Below are 7,806 nucleotides of genomic sequence, written 5' to 3'. Positions count from 1 at the left end.
GACACCAGCAGCAACGCCTCGGTCCTACAACATTCAGATGGACGATGGTGTACTCCGTAGGAACAGATATCACTTGATACCTGTACCGTCCTCGTCCTCTGATTGCCCCCTAAAAGGTCCTTCTGTAGATACGTTGGCAGCTCCAACGTCCGACTCTCGTCCCCAGGAACTCGGAGGAGGAACAGGCCCAGGGCCTGAGCATGCTGTCTCCGCTAGGGCGTCATCTGGGGAAGTCTCCCAAGCTGGTTCGTCTGACAGTTCCGGCCATCCCCCCCCCCCAACCATCCACCCCAGGAGACCATCCCCCACATAACCCAACAGGAATGACTACTCGCAGCGGCAGAGTGGTGAAGCCAGTGAAACGACTTCAAGTTGGATTTAAATGAGTGCGTTCGTATGTCTGGGACAGGTTTGTAGCTGAGTGTATTAAAGGGGGGAGATGCGCTATAACGAGCTATAACTGCGAGCCTCGGGACAAGGGTAATATCTCGCGCGCCCAGTTCGGGACGCCATTGTGTCGTTCTACAATAACCGTGTACTGACGTACAGACTCTGACTTGCGCAATTATTTTTCAGTATCTTAAATAAAAACTTCCCCAGGTGAGGCTCGAACTCACAACCCCGGCATTGCTCACGGCCACTGCCATATAAGTACCGTGCGCTAACCAATTGCGCCACTGGGGAGCTGCCCTGCAACATGTAGAGCGCGATGCAGCGCGAAAGGTCTCGGACAGCTAACAACTTCACAAGAGCATTCCAATCAGCATAAAACCAAGAGATTAGCGTATCTTGCCGACCTTAATTTCTTGTACGGTGGTTCTTACGCAACATGATACATTGCTTCTGCGACGTGCATGCATAATGAACTATAATATACATTCTCGTTCACTGTAGTACAGGTTCATGGCATTGGCTGAGTGAGTCATGCACTGGTGTCGTTATCACATGGGAGTGGTCGACGGTACGAGCCCGGTCGATTTCTTGCCAGCCGTAGCCAGCGTAAATTACTTGTGCTCCAGAAGTGCGCGTGTGCGTATTTAACTTGTGGACTCCTGGTAGAGTGCACCTCATTATTTCAGGGCTCCATGTCCGAGAAGTTTGTGACCTCGTTGTTTGGATCCAGATTCCAGAAATGTATTAGAGAAGTCTAGACGACTAGGAAAGTCTGCAGCACACCAGGCCTGGTACGGATGGTACAGTTACGGTCCCGTCCCGTAGTGTCCTCCAGATGCGAGAACTGGCCATTCCTTTCTTTTTCTTTCTTTTTCACAGCCGAGCGTACGCTGACGTGCGGGTTTTCGGCGACTCTTCCCGGTGTGGCAACGGCTATTTCATCTTCTGCAGATGTACCCACATGATATATTTTCGTCTTGCCCGAATGAAATTTACCAACTGTAGTGAGACGGTCGCAGGTATGCCGTATTGTCATAAACGCGGGCACTTTATCACCGGCAAACCACTCCGCGTATTTCTCGGTTGCCTTCTCAGATTCCGTCCTAGCCGCTCCTAAAGTCAAAATCGTGTTTATCTTTTCTCTGTTGCTGAAGACAGAGCTAGTCATAGCGCAACCACTTTGTTTCAATCTGTGCCTGAATTGCGGTGGAGCTAAGTCGCAGAGAAGCAGGCGCACCTAACAGAACAACTCAGTCGATAGCTGTCTTTGCTATTGCCCATCGTTTTTCTTCAAAAAAAGAAAAGAAGGAAAAGAATGTAATAAAGGAACAAGGAATATAGAAAACAGACACCAAAACGCGGTCACACGGAGGTGTCACCACGCGGCAGCCGCTACCGTGACGCTGTGCCAGCAATCAGCGCGTCTCAAAACCATGATTATCGTACTTTTTTGTTTTGTTTACTGTTACCAATGAAATGAATGTGTGCTTTTAATGGGTTTGGACGTTTCCTACGTGGGCTGTATATTTGCGGCACGAAAAAGTTTCTTTAGTTCAACATTTCGAGCTGAATACAGAAAATTTAACTTCCCGCGAAACAAAGCGACCTAAAGCAGGCCTAAGTCCTGCAAAAGTTCCCAGAAGGTGAATACCGTTGGCCAAATCTTTTTCGGGCAAGTAGATTCTAATGCAATAGCATTATAGCGCGAACCCCCCTCCCCCCCCCCCTCGTCGAAATACCTGTGCTGTGGTCGGCGCCTGCGGTCTCTAGTTCAGACGATAGAGCTGTCCGTGAGCGCAGCAGCGTTTACGGCAGAGTGTTCAACGCGATATCAAAGTAAAAAACCGGGCATGTTGGTGTTGACCTTGTATGATGAACTAGCACTGGGAACGTGGCAGAGAGAAAAGACGACAACACGAGTGCTAGGTCCTGTCCTAGCACTTGTCCTGTCGTCTCTCGGTCCCGTTCCCAGGGCTGTTCATCATGCAATATTCAACGTGACTCCTCCGCTTCTCATAGCTCCAGGCATGTTTGTTAGGTGAGGCCATAACGAGGCAGCTGCGGCCATTGGAATGCTACGTTATACCGGATGCTCCCGGCTGAATAATTCGTGAACAGATGGCGCCATGGAAGAAATTTCTCTTTTGTGAATGTCATTGGGACATCGGCCATGAACTGAGTAGTGAGCGGCTCATTTGCATACGCTCACTAATTAAATAAGTAAGCATCCTAACTTTTAAATTTTACTTCGCACGCTTATGGAACCCTTGTTTTACTTATCAGGACTAGAGGTGCAAAATATCCGGAAATTTTGAATCTCTCGAAAAAAAAAACGGTTCTTCTTTTTGGTTTTTTTTTCTGAAAAATTGGGGAAAATGGAAACAGACGTGGTTACTGCGTCTCTATTCGATTTAAAATTGAGTCGTAGCATTGCCGGCCAAACCACAGCATACACTGAGCTAGAAGCTTTAGCAGTGTTCATCCTCTATAGGCATAAATGCAGAGCAGAGCATCCCATGAGACTGGTGTCTACTCAGCGATAGGTAATTAGAACAACCCGTCCACTCCGACTAGAACCCCGACATTGTGTGAACGCGACGGCGATCGCTTGGAGCGGCCAGATGGAGGTCTAAGTTGGTGGTTGTTGGCGGATTAGAGGCATCTAAGCCACTGTTGGCAGGTTGGAACGCATCAAAGGCACGGAACTTTGTATTTTCGAATTTTGTCGCCTGGAAATTTTGGGCAATTTTTCTGGGGACGAGGAAAAAAACCGAAAAAAGAACGGTTTTCCCCAAACTTTTCGTTTTTTTTTCCGGGGCTTCGCATTTCTAACCATGACCTTCAGCGAAAAATATTCCAAGAAAAGCAAACTGCTTTTTTTGAGCAATTAATTAGTCGGTTTCGGCTTACATATTTCTTGCACGGAGCAGTGCACCAATGTGCGCAATCTTTTTCACGGGACCCCTAAATGCCAACCGCTACTGTAGCGAAATTTTAGATGCCGTGTTCAGCCTTATTGATGACCTGCCTCTTGCTGAACAGACCCGCGTGTGGTTTCAGCACGATGGGGCTCCACCTCACAGCGCGCGGCGTGCAGTACAGCTGCTCCATCACATGTTCCGTGATAAGTGGGCTGGCCAATTTGGTCCAGTGTCATGGCCCGCCAGGTCTCCTGACATAACGCCGATGGACTTTTACCTCTGGGGTCGCATCAAAGAAGAAGTATACAAAAGCGAACCACGATCGCCGGCTGACCAGCAGGGGAAAATCACTGCTTTCTGCTCGTCGCTTTACAGATCCGAAATAAAAAGGGCCGTGGAAGATACAATTCGGAGAGTCCACCTGTGCATTGCAGCAGATGGCGAACGCTTCTAACGCTTTTACGCTAATGATAACCTAATCAAAGTACACAGGAAGTGTGTTGAATCTAAAGAAACCCTGTAAACAGTTTAATGCCGCGCAGTATCATTAATACCAACTACGTACACAGTAGATAAACGCCGAAGTCTCATGTGAACATGACGGAAAGTTCTTTTGAGGCTCACGTACGTGTCTCCTAGTAACTTGAAGACACATGAGGCCATGTGGGTCCTCATGAGGTGAAGGTACGTGAGGCCATGAGGGCCCTCATGAGGTGAGGGCACGTGAGGATGAGGACATGTGAGGCCATGTGGGTCCTCATTAGGCGATAGTACGTCAGGCGCCCTGAGGACATGAGGGCCCTCATGAGGTGGGGGCACGTGAAGACGAGGACTCCAAAGGCCATGAAAGCCTTCAAGAGGTGAGGACAAGTGAGGATGAGGACCCTCATGAGGTGAAGATACGTGAGGCCATGAGGGTCGGGAATAGGCTCATGAGGGGCAGAACGTAGGTGCTTTTGCGCGTCTCCCTTTAATCTGTTATTCTCTTCATGTGCTCCTGTTTGTCATTTACACGTTGTCTCAACTGTTGCAGCACATGCGCAGGGTCCTCGAATTCTTTCCGTTGTTGGAGTCCCACAACGTCCAACCTCGTTCATGGTTGTCTTCCATGCAGTAGTCTAGCGGGCGACAGACCAGTCGTAGCATGCGGAATCGTTCTAAGCACGCCGAGGTATTCTGTGATTGCTGTGCGCAGTGGTCTACGTTCCAACGTTACCAGCTGAACATGTTGTTTGAAGGTACGATTAAATCGTTCTACTAACCCATTCGCTTGTGGGTAGTGTAGCGATGAGCAATAGTGTTTGATGCCGCGTTGTTGTAAGAAGCTCTTGAACTCCGTTGATTTAAATTGCACACCGTTATCGGACACGATTTCCGACGGGTACCCTTCTCTGCTGAATACATGCTGTAGAAAGTTAATGATGGTGGTAGATGTAACTGAAGATGACAAGTATACCTCCGGCCACTTGCATAGTAGTCGACTAATGTTACAGTCTGCCGGAGCCTTTTCGAACGGTCCCGTGATGTCGATGGCTAGTTTTTCCCATGGCATACTTGGGAGAGGTACCGGCTGAAGTGGTGCTGGTCGTGGTTTTGCGGTTTTGTCGGCTGCCTGGCACACGCTGCAGTTGTACAGCGCCAGTTTAACTTGTGTATCCATGGCAGGCCACCAATACAGCTCCCTGATCCTTTGCTTTGTCTTCACGATGCCTGTGTGTGATTCATGAGCATTGCGGATCACCGTGTCTGTCAGTGCAGATGGCACGATAATTCTGTCCTCACGCATTATGATGTCTTCTACACAGGACAGTTGTTCTTGCACTTGGAAATACGGCCTATCTTTTGCTTGTAGGGACTTTTTGGAAGGCCAACCATGTCTAATGTAAGTAACTACTCTTTGTAACATTGCATCTTCAGACACCATCTGCTGCAATTGATCCTTTGTAATGCAGTCAGTTACGAAAGAAATTATTTCTTCGTCGAATCCTGTTGCGGTGTCGTCCATCATGGGTAAGCTTGATAATGCATCTGCAACTACGTTTTCAGTCCCTTTGTAGTACTCGATGTTAACATCGTACACAAGCAGCCTAGCGCACCACCTTGATATGCGTAGTCGTCGATGACCGGAACCTTGCGATGAAAGCAGCGTGACCAGTGCCTGGTGATCAGTACGTAGGGTAAAACGTCGACCCCATAAGTAAACGTGCCAACGTTCACAAGCCCATAAGCAAGCCAAAGCTTCACGCTCGCCGGTCGAGTACTTCTTTTCATGGGGCGAGAGTGTTCTTGAGGCGAAAGCAACAGTTTGTAAATTACCATCCTTCTTCTGCTGCAAAACAGCTCCAAGACCGATAGATGAGGCATCTGTTGTCACTACTACTTCCAGCGACGGGTCGAAGGGCTGCAGAACTTTTCCTGTAGTAAGTAGTACTTTGACTTCTCGAAAAGCATTCTCTGCTTCACAGTCCCAAAGAAATTCTTCTCCAGCACGAAGCATCTTGCGAAGTGGCTCTATCACGTCCGCATAATGTGGAATGAATTTCGAATAATATCCTACCATGCCGAGGAAAGAACGTCATGTAGCCCTGTCGATCGGTGCAGGAGCATCCAAGAGAGCTTGTACCTTGTTCTCCTGTGGTGTGATGCCATTTTCGCTGACGTTGTGTCCAAGAAATGTAATTTCTTTCTGGAAAAACAGACACTTGTTGTTCAGTTCCAACCCAGCATTGGAAATGCGTCGCAGAGCCTCTCAAAGATTTCTTTCGTGCTCCTTTTCGTCCTTCCCGTAGATGATTATGTCATCGATGTAGACCATTGTCCCGCTGCATCCCTGTAGGATCTGTGTCATCATCCACTGGAAAGCTGCAGGTGCCGATGACAACCCAAAACATACCCGTTTGAACCTGTACAGTTCCTCGTGCGTAATAAATGTTGTGAGTTCTTTACTCTGTTCGTCCAGCCCAATCTGGTGGTAGGCTGAAGCCAAGTCCAACTTCGAAAACACTGCTGCGCCAGTAAGAGAGTTCAGTAGCTCCTCTACGTGTGGCAGAGGAAAAACATCCATGATGGCGGCTTTGTTGACCACCCGTAGGTCTACGCACAGTCTGATACTGCCGTTTGGCTTCCGTACAACCACGATGGGCGAAATCCATTGTGATGCTGTGACAGGTTCGATGATGTCTTTATCCTGGAGCCGCCGAAGTTAATCGGAAACCTGTTGACGTACTGTTAACGGCAACCGCCTCAGCTCCGCTGCAACGCTGCAAAACTTTGTGCGAAACATGTCAGAAGACATAAGTGATGCTGAGGATCCCGTATCCAAGAGGAACTATATCTTTTCTTGTTCAAATGTTACTTCGACGAAAATTCCTTTTGGCTTCTGCCCGCTATTCTCTACCTGTAGTACGCTCTCCATTTCTTGACAGTCAATCTCCTGTATCTGTAAAGAGTTACTTCTGCAGACAGATTTGAAATGGCCCATTTTCCCACAGTTGTGGCACTTCTGTCCAAGCGCTTTACAGTCCTTGCTGTTGGCCTTGTGCTTTGGGGACCCACATCGGTAACATCTTGCAGTGGACGATGTCTTACGTTTGCTGAACTTTCTTGTACCAGACTTCTTGGGTGGGCTTCGAAGAAGTCTTACGTCTCCAAAGTGAATTCACGCGCTGCCTTCGCTCCTTCTTCAAACTGACTGGCTATGAATTGAACTCGTTCGAGGGTCAACTTCGATCCCTCGCCAAGAAGACTTTCCAAGGTACATATAAATGGTAGCGAAGCTTCCATTGGCCACCACGTCTTCAAGGGCGGCCATGATAAAGACCGTCAGCGCCATCCATCCGTTGCGGGGCATACTACAAATTTCGTCATAATGACGTCACCTGGTACGTCACCGTTACGTATAGCACCGGGCGGGCCGGGCGCTCGCGCTGCGCGTTCCTTCCACCACGATGCCGAGCAGCAGAATGTCACAATCGCTGTTGAAAGCAAATCCAAGAGCAAAAGCTCATGAACAATTTGTAAACAGAGATGAATTAACACTAGCGACATCCGTGCAACAAAGGACACAGGAGACCAGGTGGGGGCTTGCTTTCTTTTATCACAGGTAAATTCGCCATGGCGTTGTAAACAGTATAAATACAGTATAAACAGTATTATTTTTAGTCCATCCAACTCCAGTATAAACACCCACCACGACAAAATAATGTGCAATAACCAGTATGACAGTCTATGTAGTGAATAAGCACAAAAGGATAATGTACAAATTCCAGCAAACACAGATAGGGCCCAGGGATGTCCAATGCATGCTGCTATTGTTATCCCCATGCACATCTGGAGCTTTCCACATATCTCTCGTACCAAGAAGGTGGCAGTGAACATATTTGCACTTTTGGATCACATTATATGATACTTGCATGCTGTGTGGTGCTATGTCTCCCCACAGTTTTTGGCATTCGTAATGAATGCTATGGAGGAATTAGAAGGCACAAGTCCA

General features: G+C 48.1%; 1 non-coding gene across 1 annotated transcript; it reads right to left on the bottom strand.

The window, feature by feature from the left end:
- Positions 1-592: 592 nt before the first annotated feature.
- Trnai-uau (transfer RNA isoleucine (anticodon UAU)) lies at positions 593-684 on the bottom strand. Its single transcript is given in 2 exon segments — positions 593-628; positions 647-684. It is a non-coding gene; the product is annotated as a tRNA-Ile (tRNA).
- Between the last annotated feature and the right edge of the window lie 7,122 nt (positions 685-7,806).

The sequence above is a fragment of the Ornithodoros turicata genome, chromosome 2, assembly GCF_037126465.1.
Source record: "Ornithodoros turicata isolate Travis chromosome 2, ASM3712646v1, whole genome shotgun sequence".
Classification (NCBI taxonomy): domain Eukaryota; kingdom Metazoa; phylum Arthropoda; class Arachnida; order Ixodida; family Argasidae; genus Ornithodoros; species Ornithodoros turicata.
Note: the sequence above shows the minus strand (reverse complement) of the source record. Positions and strands in the feature narration are given on the sequence as shown.